At 49.5% G+C, this 14,090-nt stretch overlaps 1 protein-coding gene and 1 non-coding gene across 2 annotated transcripts in view; both read left to right on the forward strand.

Moving 5' to 3' along the window:
* Positions 1-14,090, forward strand: part of LOC127041591 (uncharacterized) — a 592,831-nt gene that overhangs the window by 394,164 nt on the left and 184,577 nt on the right. The window lies entirely within an intron of this gene.
* Positions 10,986-11,058, forward strand: TRNAI-AAU (transfer RNA isoleucine (anticodon AAU)). Its single transcript has one exon. It is a non-coding gene; the product is annotated as a tRNA-Ile (tRNA).

The raw sequence follows: 14,090 nt of genomic DNA on the forward strand, positions 1-14,090 counted from the left end.
GTTTCGTGTTGTATGGTTTTTGCACTGGCTTGTGTTGCGTTGGTTTGAGCTGAGCTCTTTTGCAGTGCGTCATTTTGCCCCATGGGGCGTTCATTTGCATGGTGCTGAATTGTCGGGCTTTGCACTCCTACGTGTTGTCACTTTGTGCTGTGGAATGTCAGTTCACGCTGAATTGTTAGATGTTAGATTGGGGAGTTTCCACTTTTGTTGTTGTTTATATTACATTGCGATGGCATAGAATTATAGAGCTGTACAGCTGCAAGGGCCCTGGAGAGGTCATGAAATCCAGCCCTCTCTGCTAAAGCAGAGCCAAGCAGAGACGATGCATTGGGGGCATGTGGGATCAACTGCCTACAGCAGCCGGCCCAGGCAGGGAGCAGAAGGAGGGAACCAGAGCCAGAGCAGGTTGTCTATGGGACCAAGTATATGCAGAGTATCCTTGACAGAGGTTTGTTCAACCTGTTCTTAAAGACCTCCGAGGACAGTGACTCCACAGACACCCTTGGGAGCCTATTCCAGAGCTTAACTACCCTCAGAGTTAGAAAGCTGTTCCCAACATCTAACGTGAATCTCGCTGGCTGCAGATTAAGCCCATTACTTCTTGTCCTACCATCAGTGGACATGGAGACCAATTGATCATTGTCCTATTTATAAAGACCAAACTTGTCCCTCTGCAATCATCCAGTAAATGGTTACTATCCTCTCTTCTTGCCTAGGGTACAATGGAAGAGGAGAAAATACTCTCTTAACATAGGATGCAAATGTCAGTTTGTTCTCTCTTCATGTTTTACTGAAGCTCAGAGAGAGGAAGAAACATGACCTGCCAAAGAGCACAGAGAGTTTGTTTCATTTTGATCTGTGACTATTACCAGAAGAGTGACACCTAAGGTCTGTTGCGACCACCCACCATGGGGCTTGAATTTGTGATGGTGGGATTAAGAGCATCATGCTCTACCAACAGAGCTACCTAGATTTAAAGTCAGTCAACTGCCCAGTTGCAATGTAGAAGGAGCCTGAGGGTGTTTATTTGTGAGCTGAGGTTCCCTGTCTGACATTTACCTTCTTTCCTGGTTTGTTGTGTCTCCAGTAAGCAAACTGGAGCTGTCACAAGGCTGGTTAGATGCTGCTTTCTAGACCAGAGAGCTGGGGTTGATTTAGCATGCTGCTGCCATCAGCTGGTCATAGTAACCAGGGCAGGAGGTCGGAATTTAGGATTCTCCCACCAAGGGGAGGAGCTGTTGGACTCATCTAGTGGGGGAGAGACTGAAAAAGTTTCTCGGTTCCCAGGGAGGGGGCAGACAAGCTGGTGCCACACACACATTTTCACAGGGAATCAGGCCCCCCCTTGGCAAAAACTCAAAAGAAGCCCAGACCCAGGAGTGTCAGAGAAGAGAATCACTGTTTGCTTTAAGAGATGGGTGACGGAAACCTGCAGGTCCTTAGATCCCTCCAGCACCTGATAGAACCATTTGTGGGGAAAGTCTGGGGAAGCCAAGGAGAGGGAAAAAGGCCTTGCAGCTGTTGTGCAATCACCATGCTCTCAGCAGAAGGGTCCGGGGAGCTCTGCTCTCAGAACACACAAGATGGCAAAGTTCAGAGCCCTGTTGCACGGAGTCAGACTGTGATCAGCTCACAGTGAGAGGAAGCAACACCCCTCCCTTGGTCTCTATGCCAGAGCTCCTATCATCTGAGTGTCCTTCCTGCAAGAGTCGGCTGCTGAGAGGGCTGCGATGGGGTAAATGAAGACAGAGGAGGATTGTTCCTCCTGGGTTTTTTTTTTGCGTAGCTCTGTGATCCTGCTGGAGGAAGCATCCTTAGAGTTTATTTCAGTGGCTTGTGTTGGGCTGAGGTTGTGACCCTGAGTACAGGGGTTCCTGTACTCTCTGTTCTTAACCCCTCAGGGAGTGGAGAATGGAGTACTGTCAGAAAGTGGATAGAAAGTAGCCTAAGAAAGTGTAGCATAAGTGAGAAAAAAAAACAACATTTTCAGCTCTGTGGTGGTCTAGTGGTTTGGATTTGGCACTTTCACTGCCAAGGCCTGGGTTCAGTTCCCCATCAGGGAAAAATGACTTTAATTAAAAAAAGCTTCAGTTATTCTTCACTTGCAATGTAAATAAATCTGTGGCTGTTTCCAGATTCCCCCATCTTCCCAGTGTCTCCATGGCAGGGCTGGCTCCAGGCACTGGGGATGGCCAATGGAATGGGGAGGCTTCTGTGGCTATTGGGTCCTCTCAGTCCCCCTTGGAGGGAAAGACTCACTGCCAAAAGTGGCAGAGGTAGAGCTGCTCCTGATGGCAGCTTTTTTATTTTTTTTTCTGCTTTGGGTGGCAAAAATGCTGGATCTGGCCCTGCTCCATGGAAGACAATTTGTTAAATCCCAGATGAGTGGAGTTAAATCAGTTCTCATCCTGAGTCCTTAGGGCTTAATCCTGAGGATATTGTCCCATCATGGGGCCATTTCCCTCCTCTCTTTCATACAGAAGTACAATTTTCCTTGCACAGCCACAGGAACAGCAAGATCTTTCTCTGTCCCTTGTGCAAAGCAGGGGGCCAAATTCCATGGAAACAATGGATGAGTTGGGGCCCTGGGCACATCCAGCCCTGGCAGTGAGATGTTCCCTCCCCTCTTTCTTTATGCTCCTGTTGTTATTTCATGGATTGTCTGGGATGGGGGAAAAGCTGAGTTCACTCCAGGTGGTGGGTAAAAAGGACCCTCAAAGTCTCAGGACCCAACCCCTGCTACCAGGATCGCTGAGGTGCTGGGGATTTGATTAGGAAAGGGACTATGTGAATTGTCAAGGTGGGGAATGAATAACAATCTACAACCAGATCCACCTCATTAACCACTGACACAGGCTAATCCTGCTGCAGCTAGAAGGGAAACTAGGAGTGATTCTTTGCTGTTCAGCCATGGAAACAGTGACCCAATTGCACCGCAGTGAATGTGCTGGGGAAAGTTGGACTTCACAGGCAGGTGGAAACACCTAGAACTCCGCAGCCCACTTCTGCCACCAGGGTGAGGTGTTGAGCTGCTCACAGCATCCCCCACCATGACCTTACAGCAGGGGATTGCAGCACCCCCACCACCCAATGCAGGGGAGAGGGCTGAGTGTATCTCTGCCCCCTGAGTCCACGGCACAAACTCTCTCTGCCCCACACATAGAATCTTGCCCTGCTGCAAAGTGACTCCTATGAACAAGTAACCTCCAGGAGAGCAGGCCTGGTCCTCAGAGAGGGGAATGGGCTTCTCGTGAAGCTTATAGGTCACTGGATGCAGTGAAAACAGGAGGGCTCTGAGTGTAACCCCTAGCAAGCACAGCCCATCTGGGCATGTAGCTCAGTGGTAGAGCCCATGCTTTGCATGTATGAGGCCCTGGGTTCAATCCCCAGGTTCATTTTTTCACCTTGCTGCTTTGCTCATGCCCAGAGGGGATGTGGCCCACCAGTCTCCCTGCACCAGTTTCAGTCCTGCTCAGTGAGGGGCAAGTGCCAATTGCATGGAAGGTCTGAGGGGTTTCTGCTCCAAAGTCACCTTGGTACATTTAAGATTCCCTCTCGCTGTGCTGCTTGGGACAAGGGTAGATGAGAAGGGCGAATCCTCCAGCACTGGAGGGAAAGGTCCCATCTGCTCAGACTGAGAGGCAAGGAAACAGAGGGGCAGTCAGTGCTCGGACAGGCGAGAGGTCAGTGATGTACACCCAACAAGGGACACTGTCATTTTGAGTATCACAGGGGTAGCTGCGTTAACTAGGATTTGTAAAAAGCGAGAGTCCTGTGGCACCTTATAGACTAAAAGATGTAAAGGAGCATAAGCTTTGAGGGGTGAATCCCCACTTCATCGAATGAATGTAGTGGGAATTCTGTGCCTGGCTAGCCAACTACAAAAGCAATTTCTCCTCCCTTGGCGTTCACACCTCAGCTGCTAGAAGAGGGCCTTATCCTCCCTGATTGAACTAACCTCCTTATCTCTACACTGATTCTTACCTGCATATTTATACCTGCTCCTGCAAATTTCTGCCACGTTCATCCGACGAAGCAGGTATTCACCCACGAAAGCTTATGCTCCAATACGTCTGTTAGTCTATAAGGTGCCACAGGACTTTATGTCTTTTTGAGGTGAGTGCAGCTTGCTTGGGAGGTGCTGACGATGGATAGAAAAAAGGCTGGAGTCAATGATAGATGAGACCACAGAAGGGGAAGGGGAATGGGAGCCCCACAGAAGGTCGTGGGTGCTCTGATGCCCCAGTTATTGCACCCTGGCCTGTCGTAGAGAGAGAAAAGACACCAAGGGACCCAGCCCCCCTAACAGTGATCCCATGGACAAGAACCTGGTTGGGAGTGGGGTGAAGGTTCCCTCTGAGCAAAGTGGAGCTGAAATCCCTCAGTGTCCTGGAATTTAAGCAATGGAAGCTTCAAACCCTGCACGGGTGTGGGCTGAGGTGCATCAGCAGAAGGTTGGGCTGGACAGAGGCGGCAGGTTTGTATAATTTTTGGTGGTGCCCAGAATGGGACCAAGTCCTGACCCACCGCCCAACACACCTGCCTAAGGCTCTGGGAGGGAGTTTGGGTGTGAGAGGGAGAGGGGCTGGGATCTGGGAGAGAGTTTGGGTGCAGGGTCTGGGCTCAGTAAGGGGGTTGAGGTGCAGGAGGGTGTGCAAGGAGCAGGGCCCTGGAAGGAGTTTGGGTGCAGGTGTGGGGTCTGGGTTGGGGGTACAGGAGAGGATGAAGGGTGCAGCATTTACCTCGGGCAGCTCTCAAAAGAAACCTGCACCCCCCTCTGGCAGCAGCCCCTAAGTGGGAGGGCTGGGTGCATCTCTGAGCACTGCTGCCCACAGACTCCAGCCCTGCAGCTCCCATTGCCACAGTTGGCTCTTGGGGCGGGAACAGAATGTGGAGACCCCCCACACACAGTTGTTCTTCCCACAGATGGGGGGCAGCAGGGGATCTCCCCTGTTTGGAGGAATCTCTCTGGGCCCCACTGTTAGGTCTCCATCCTTTTTCCCCTTAACCACGTACACCCCTCCCCTCCCCATTATCAATGTTTTAGAGTGACCCCTCCCTCCGTTTGTAGGATACAGATTCTCTGTGACAGAGACTGACTGCGGCTCCTCTCTGCATGGCCCCAGTGGGGAAGGAAAGAGACTGGGGGGGGGGGCAGAGAAGATGGGCAGAAGGAGTCAAATGGGGCTAAACCAGAATAGAGGAGATTTTCTTCCTGTTAAAACGTACTGGAGTCTCATCACTGAAAAGCCACATCTTGAATTAGGTTTGAACCAGCTGCTTTTCAATTACCAGGCAAAGGTGTGAACCACAGAGACTGAGAACTGCCTGCTTCCCAAATCCATCTAAACAGCATCTGCAGTGGTGCAATTGGTTAGTGCAGAAGGGCAAGCTGCTGGGATTGTAAATTCAAGTCTTATCTGGAGCCCTGGATTCTGTTCCCCATGTACCTTCCCCAGCGTGTTCCTCTTACCTGTGTAGTTTGCTTTGCCTAATTCCCGTGGAAAGTGCCCTGCTAGGAAAAGAACAGTAAGTTCCAAAATGTGGCAGTAGGTGCCCAGCTTGGAAACATCCCCCCTGTGCTGCCATTAGTTCCAGTAGGCTGTTCACTGGCAGGGCAAATCGATTTCTTTGCTGCTGAGAAAGCTGCCAGGACAGGTCTGTGGGCACCAGAGCTCCCTGCATCTTCCAGCACACCCCTGGCTCCTTCCCTGCCCCAGTCACCGATGTAGGAGGGTCCTACATGCACGGAGCCGAAAGCTTTACCAAGTCTTCTTAGTGCAGTTGACAGTGTGTCAGTCTCATAATCTGAAGGTCATAAGTTTAAGCCTCAGAGGTAATAATGGCTTTTGCTCCCTGCTTCAGATTTTCCAAAGGAAATCAGAGAAAAGAAACTAGAGGAGAGTGGTTTCTAGACACCCTCCCACCCATCTAACAAACACACGCACACAGAGACTTTTCTATGGCATTATCTTTTCCTTCTCTGTGCCATTTGTATTCTCCATAGAGCAAAATAAAACAAAAACATGCAAGTCCAAGCCTAATACAGCGTGAAACTCAATACAGATCAAGTCTCACCCTCAGAGATCTTCCAATACTCTTCTTTCGCAGACTAGACTTATTTCTTGTCTGGGCCCAATCTTTTCACCAGGTATAGTCCTTGTTCCAGCTCAAGGTAGCTAGGGGATTTCTCATGACTGCAGCCACCTTTCTTCTGTTCCATCCCTTATACAGCTTTGCTACAAGGCAGGAATCTTTTGTCTCTCTGCTGGGGAAAAGCCCCAGGTTTAAGATGGATTCCTGTACCACGTGACATGGTCACATATCCTGGGAGACCCCAAACCTTCATTCTTCCTGGCCTGACTCACAGATGGTGCAGGACAGAGCCATCTCCAGTCAATTGTTCTCGTTAATGGGAGCCATCAAGAGTCCAAACCACTATTAATGGCCCACACTTTGCATCATTACAACAGGACCTCAGAGTTATATTTCATATTTATAGTTTCAGATACAGGAATTATCGGTTCATACAAATAGGATGAACACACGCAGTAGATTATAAGCTTTGTAATGATACCTTACACGAGACCTTTTGCATGAAGCATATTTCAGTTACTTTATATTCACACTCATTAGCATATTTTCATAAAATCCTATGGAGTGCAACATCACAGCAGGGAAAGGGTTTTTCTGTGGCATCTGGGAGCAGTTGAGTTTCATGTTCAGGCTGTGGTATGAGTTCCTCCAGGTTTCTCGTAAGCACACAGGGACTTTAGTGGGTGCTCTCGATATAGGAATGGCCTAGATATGCTATAGTGATGGCAATTGCATTTTCCTTTTTATTTTTTTTGTATTTCCAATGACATTTCTGTATAACTGTATTTTCTCCTGGATTTGATATTTAACTAAAGAAAGAATAAGGCCTCAGGGCGCCAGATGGAGGAGCAGGCTGGGGCTAGGACTGCTAAGAAAGCAAGAGTAGCAAGTTTTCTGTATTGTTTCCTGCCCTCATTTTCATGACTAATTTCTCTTCTGCATGAAATTTGCCATTTGGACATGTGAGCCTGGCTAGTTCAGTTGGTAGAGCATCAGGCTTTTAATCTGAGGGTCTAAGGTTCAAGTCACTGGTCAATGAAAAAGACAGTTTTTCCCTTTAATATCCTCCAAGATCTTCAGAAGGTATGTCTTGAGGACTCTCCGTGACTTCAGCTTCTCCTTTCCAGGACTTGGCCTTTCCTAGGAAGGGCCATGTATTGCCTAGGACTGAAGGGGCAACTTCCTCACATGCCCACTGGCCTCTCAGTCTGGATTAAGAAAGGCCTCTGGGAGCTGCAGCAAACTGCTGCATGACAACTTGGTGAGCAAATGCAGGGTTGCTCACACAGGGTCATCCTTACCAGAACTCAGCAGAGGTCTGGGTGTTCCCTATTGGTCCCATGGTGCAAGGGCCAGCACTCGGGACTTTGAATCCTGCAATCTGAGTTGAAGTCTCAGTGGGGTCTGAGAGCAATTCCTGTGGCACCTAACCCTACTGGGTCTTCCAAGGCTCTGTCTTGCTTTCTCAAAGGCCATGAAAGTCTATCTTTTGCCCACTAGCTGTTGTAACTTGAGCACAAGAGGGGATGTTTGATCCAGAAGCCTGGCTGTGCCTGGAATCCTGTAGGTAGGGATGGGAGCTGCATTTCCTCTGAGTCCTGAAGCTGGGCTACAGCCTGGCCTAGGAGGCAGCCCTATTGGTTGACCTGCTGGCCCAAAATCACTTGGGCAGTGTTGGTGTCCCCAGGAATGCTGAAGGGCCTGAGGAAGAGAGGCTCAATACTCCTCCCTATCAGTCAGGGCGGAAGAGGAGGGCTGCAAGAGTGGGCAGGCTGATGAGCGGGGCCTTCTAGCATTTGGTTGGGGACGAGGTGGGGTCCGCGAACTGGGAGAAGCGGTTGCTGGCCTGTGAGGAAAGGCTCAGCCAGTGGCATAAGTGGACCTTATCATTAGCCTACAAAGTTGTGATGCTTCCACTTCCTGTGGGGCAATAGGACGTCCCTACCTAGTCAGGAGACATGTGGCTTTTCTGCCGTATTAGAAGGGGGGTTGGGTCTGGTGGGCTTTGAAGCCTTGTACGGCTCTACTTTTTTGTGTTTCAATTTTCAGTGGTGGCTGAGCTGGAGGGCAGGTCAGGCCCGAGGGAAATGGTGGGGCAACCACAAAGAACGCAACTGACTCTTCCGATATGGTTGTATTGTTTTTACCCCACTGGGTGCAGCACTGGGTATGGGATGGCTGATGATGAGGGAAGGGGGAGGCTCCCCCTCTAGTGTTCTACTCTCACCTTACACCCTACATGATTTTCAGTGGGTGGCTAGGTGGAAGGTGCTTGCAGGATGGCTTCATCCGCAACAGTGGCTGCCCTTACAGCAGCGGCGGCCACAGCAGCTAGCCCTCCTCGTCCTTTGGCTCAATCTGAACAGAGGTCAATGTACCACTGGGTGAGACAGGCCAATTTTAGGGAGCTTCCTCTGAAGGTGAGCAACTGTTCCCAGAACTTACTGACAGGCACTTTAAAGTATTTGCAAATGTGCATGTCCGGCATGTGCAGAGCAAAGGCTGCCCAGGGGCAATGTGTCAGGCTCTGGAACCACTTGAGACAATGGACCATCTTCAGCCACCAGGTGACCCAGGATCTAAGGCAGGAATGGGTTGAGGAAGCAAGTCAAGCTGAGCAAGGCAGCCAAAATTCATCTTGCCTTCGTGGGCGCTCACAATGATGCCATTTTTGTGTGCCAGGGCTGACAAAAACACCCCAGACAGAGAAGCAGCAGGCCAAAAAAGCAGCAGGGGTATTCTGTCTGCTATCCAAGATCCATAAACCTGGAAATCCTGGAAGCCCCATCATTTCAGGCAATGGCACCCTGACAGCAGGATAGTCTGGCTATGTAGACTTCCTCCTCAGGCCCTATGCTACCAGCACTCCTAGCTATCTTCGAGATGCAACTGACTTCCTGAGGAAACTACAATCCATTGGTGATCTTCCAGAAAACACCATCCTGGCCAGTATGGAGGTAGAAGCCCTCTACACCAACATTCCACACAAAGATGGACTACAAGCTTTCAGGAACAGTATCCCCGATAATGTCACGGCAAACCTGGTGGCTGAACTTTGTGACTTTGTCCTCACCCACAACTATTTCACATTTGGGGACAATGTATACCTTCAAGTCAGCAGTGCTGCTACGGGTAATCGCATTGCCACATAGCATGCCAACATTTTTATGGCTGACTTAGAACAACACTTCCTCAGCTCTCATCCCCTAATGCCCCCACTCTACTTGCCCTACACTGATGACATCTACATCATCTTGACTCATGGAAAAGAAAACCCTTGAGGAATTCCACCATGATTTCAACAGTTTCCATCCCACCTACAATGTCAGCCTGGACCAGTCCACACAAGAGATCCACTTCCTGGACACTACTGTGCTAATAACCAATGGTCACATAAACACCACCCTAACCTGGAAACATACTGACCGCTATACTTACCTACGTGCCTCCAGCTTTCACCCAGACCACATCACACAATCCATTGTCTACAGCCAAGCTCTAAGATACAACCACATTTGCTCTAACTCCTCAGACAGAGACTAACACCTACAAGATCTCTATCAAGCGTTCTTACAAGTACACTACCCACCTGCTGAAGTGAAGAAACAGATTGACAGAGCCGGAAGAGTACCCAGAAGGCACCTACTACAGGACAGGTCCAAGGAAGAAAGTAATACAACCCCACTAGCCATCACCTTCAGTCCCCCAACTAAAACCTCTCCAGTGCATCATCAAGGATCTACAACCTATCCTGAAGGATAATCCCTCAATGTCACAGATCTTGGGAGACAGGCCAGTCCTTCCTTACAGACAGCCCCCCAACCTGAAGCAAATACTTACCAGCAACCAAACAACATAAACACTAACCCAGGAACCTATCCTTGCAACAAAGCCCGTTGCCAACTCTGTCCACATATCTATTCAGGGGACACCATCGTAGGACCTAATCACATCAGCCACACTATCAGAGGTTCATTCACCTGCATATCTACCAATATGATATATGCCATCATGTGCCAGCAATGCCTCTCTGCCACGTACATTGGCCAAACCAGACAGTCTCTACATAAAAGCATAAAAGGACACAAATCAGACATCAAGAATTATAACATTCAAAAACCAGTCAGAGAACACTTCAATCTTCCTGGTCACTTGATTACAGACCGAAAAGTCGCAATATTACAACAAAAAACCTTCAACAACAGACTCCCACAAGAGACTGCTGAATAGGAATTAATTTGCAAAGTGGACACCATTAATTTAGGCTTGAATAAAGCCTGGGAGTGGATGGGTTATTACACAAAATAAAAATATTTCCCCATGTTTATTTGTCCCCCTACTGTTACTCACACCTTCCTGTCAACTGTTGGAAATACACTACAAAAGGTTTTTTCTCCTGCTGACAATAGCTCACCTTAACTGCTCACTCTTGTTATAGTGTGTATGACAACACCCATTTTTTCATGTTCTCTGTGTGTGTGTGTGTGTATCTATATCTATATCTCTTCCTGCTGTATTTTCCACTGCAAGCATCCGATGAAGTGGGTTTTAGCCCATGAAATCTTATGCTCAAATAAATTTGTTAGTCTCAAAGGTGCCACAATTACTCCTTGTTCTTTTTGCAGATAAATTAATGGAGGTTAAGTCCATGAATGGCTGTTAGCCAGGATGGGTAAGGAGTGGGATCCCTAGCCTCTGTTTGTCAGAGGGTGGAGATGGATGGCAGAAGACAGATCACTTGATCATTATCTGTTAGGTTCAGTCCCTCTGGGGCACCTGGCATTGGCCACTGTTGGCAGATAGGATATGGGGTTGGATGGACCTTTGGTCTGACCCAGTATGGCCATTCTTATGTTCTTATGAAGGGAGGGGCAGAACACTGCAACAGAGTTTCTGTAGTGTAGTGGTTATCATGTTTGCTTAATATGCAAAAGGTCCCTGGTTTAAAACCAGGCAGAAACATGATGGCTTCCTTTTCCCAGCTCCTACTGGCCTGTCCCTGCTGTTGTAGGAGCAGCAGTGATTTCTATGCAATGTATAACCTGTATGCTCAATAGGTGTGTTATACTTCTCTCCTCTCCCTCTCTGAATACCTGTGAAGTCATTTTCCCCCTCCTGGAATGCTTGTGGGATGAATGGGCTGGTTGAACAGCTAGAAGAGCAGAAGAGCTTCCAGGTAGACAAGGTGTCTGGGACTCTGATTAGGCAGCACTCACACACCCAGAGCATGGACACTGCCCAAGGTGGAGTGTGACCAACAAGATACAGCCAAGTCATCTCTAGTCACAGGCCATTAGGTGCAGGTCCTTAAAAGGAGAAGGGGCCACATGCTCAAAAGTCACTCACAAGCTTGTACCTCCAGTGAATGCCCTTTGCCCGGATTGCCTGGCCAGTGGTTCTCTGCGTTGTATTTCATTGTGCCTCAGGAAGACTTACCTTCCTCGCACTGTCCATAGCTGCACTGTGGGACACTTACCTTGCAGAATCCTGACATCTCCAGTGCTGTGTCTGTCCTGGGAGCATGAGTATGCAAGTGTGAGTGTGACACCCCCGCTTCTTCTTTTGAGCTTAGCTATCAGTATTATAAATAGGCTGCTTTCTGCCAAACTCTGGTGGGTCATTAGTCCTCCCTACGCTTACTAGCTGGCCCAATTTTGGGTAACAGCTGCGATAAGCTCAACCCCTGCAGGACAGAGGGTGGTGAAATGAGCTGGGAAAAAGCCTTAGCATCAGCAGGTGAAAGCTAGAGGACCTTGGCCAGTAACCTTTTGAAGCCTTGTGGCTTAGTCTCCTCTGCCCTTGGAGGTTGGCCTATGGCCGGCCGGCTCTTCCTGCTGGCTTCCTTTGTGTGACTTACCAAAGGAGGGAGTGAGGCAGGAATGGGGCAAAAGAGGAAAGTCGAGCTGAGGAAGGCAGGGCAGAAGCTAAGCCCATTTGTTCTGCAAAGCCTGCAAAGCCTGGGAAGGTGCAGTTGGCTGCTGGGAGGTAGAATCCTGTGCCTACCTCTTGGCTTCCCAGGGATGGCTACTTGCATCCCAGGAGAAGAAGGATGGTTCTGGGTGAAAAAAAAACAAGCAAAGCTCTGGGAGGAAATTTGGGTGTGGGATGCAGGCTCTGCGCTGGGGGAGTGGGTTGGGGTGCAGGAGGGGTGGCGCTTACCCCGGGCACTGCAGCTCCCGAAGTGACTGGTACACACAACCCTGCGGCAGCAGGTCCTAGGTGGGCTGTGCCAGGGGGTCTCTGTGTGCCGCTTCCTACAGGCGCTGCCCCCAGAGCTCCCATTGGCTGCAGTTCCTGGCCAATGGGGGCTGTGGAGTTGGTACTTGGGGCAGGGGCAATGAATGGAGACACTCCCCCCGCCCCAGGGAATGCCGGGACATGCTGGCCATTTCTGGGAGTGACACGGAGGGACGGAGGCAGTGTGGGCAGGGAGCCACCTTAGTGCTGCTGGCACATCTCTGCACACCCATTAGGGGAGGGGGGCAGAGGTTGTCCATGTGCTGCCTGGGGTAGGGGCAGTGCACAGAGCTGCCTCCCCTCCCGGGTCTATTACAGGAGGGGAGGGGGGTCTTTTGGCCTGTAAGGTGCAGCAGGTCGGACTAGATGATCACATTGGTCCTTTCTGACCTTAAAGGCTCTGAGTCTAAAAGGGAGAGGGAAGTAAAGGAAGTTTTAAAAAAAAATAAACCAAACATTGTAATACCAGGATAACTCCACCTGCTCATTGTCTAGTCCCACCCCTTTCTTCCTCCATTGTGTGTTGAATGACCTGCAGAACATTGATTCTCTCATTCCATTGATAAACTGATACAATGTGACTGAAATTAAACTAATTCCCAGCAGAGAAAACATCACATTACTGCACTGGCTGAGAATCAAACCCTGGTCAACTGTTTGGAAGATAGCTATGCTCACCACTATACCACCAACACATTTGTTTAAAGTGCCCCTTATGCTTGCCCAATGAGGCTAGACAAGCATTGAGGAGATTTTCTGCCCATTAAAATGAACTGGATTCTCATCACTAAAAAAAACCACCTCCATCTTCACTTGGTTTGAACCATCAGCTTTTCAATTAGCCACCAAAGTTGTTAATCACAGGGTATGTCTACACTACGGGATTATTCCGGTTTTACAGAAACCAGTTTTTGGAAACAGATTGTATAACGTCGAGTGCATGCGGACACACTAAGCACATTAGTTCGGCGGTGTGCGTCCATATACCGAGGCGAGTGTCAATTTCCGCAGCGTTGCACTGTAGGTAGCTATCCCATAGCTATCCCATACTTTCTGCAGTTTCTCCCACCCATTGGAATTCTGGGTTGAGGTCCCAATGCCTGATGGGGCAAAAACAGTGTCGTGGGTGATTCCGGGTAAATGTCGTCACTCAGTCCTCCCTCCGTGAATGCAATGGCAGACCATCATTTCGCGCCCTTTTCCCTGGATTGCCTGGGCAGGCGCCATAGCACGACAACCATGGAGCCCGTTCAGCCTTTTTTCACCGTCACCTTATGACTACTGGATGGTGCTGACAGACGCGGTACTGCAGCGCTACACAGCAGCATCCCCTTGCCTTTTCAAGTTAGCAAAGATGGTTACCAGCCATACCGTCCCATCTGCTGCTTTGCAAGTTGACAATGACAGTTACCAGTTATACTGTACCGTCCGCTGCTGTCATGGGTTCTCCTGGCCGGCCTCGGTGAGGTCGGCCGGGGGTGCATGGACAAAAATGAGAATGACTCCCCAGGTCATTCCCTTCTTTGAGTTTTGTCTAAAGGGAGTGTCAGTCCTGTCTAGACTATCAGGCAAGCCTACTAAAAAACCAGAGAGTCAAACGGCCGCTAAGGGTCAGAGCCCCAGACAACCCGCAGAAATGATGAGCTGCATGCCATTCCAGGGCGTGCCCCTGCAACAACTCCACCTTTTGCTTCTCTCTTCCCCCATCCCTCCTGAGCTACCGTGGCAGTTATCTCCCTGTTTGTGTGATGAAGTAA

The sequence above is a fragment of the Gopherus flavomarginatus genome, assembly GCF_025201925.1.
Source record: "Gopherus flavomarginatus isolate rGopFla2 chromosome 13 unlocalized genomic scaffold, rGopFla2.mat.asm SUPER_13_unloc_3, whole genome shotgun sequence".
In the NCBI taxonomy this organism is placed as follows: domain Eukaryota; kingdom Metazoa; phylum Chordata; order Testudines; family Testudinidae; genus Gopherus; species Gopherus flavomarginatus.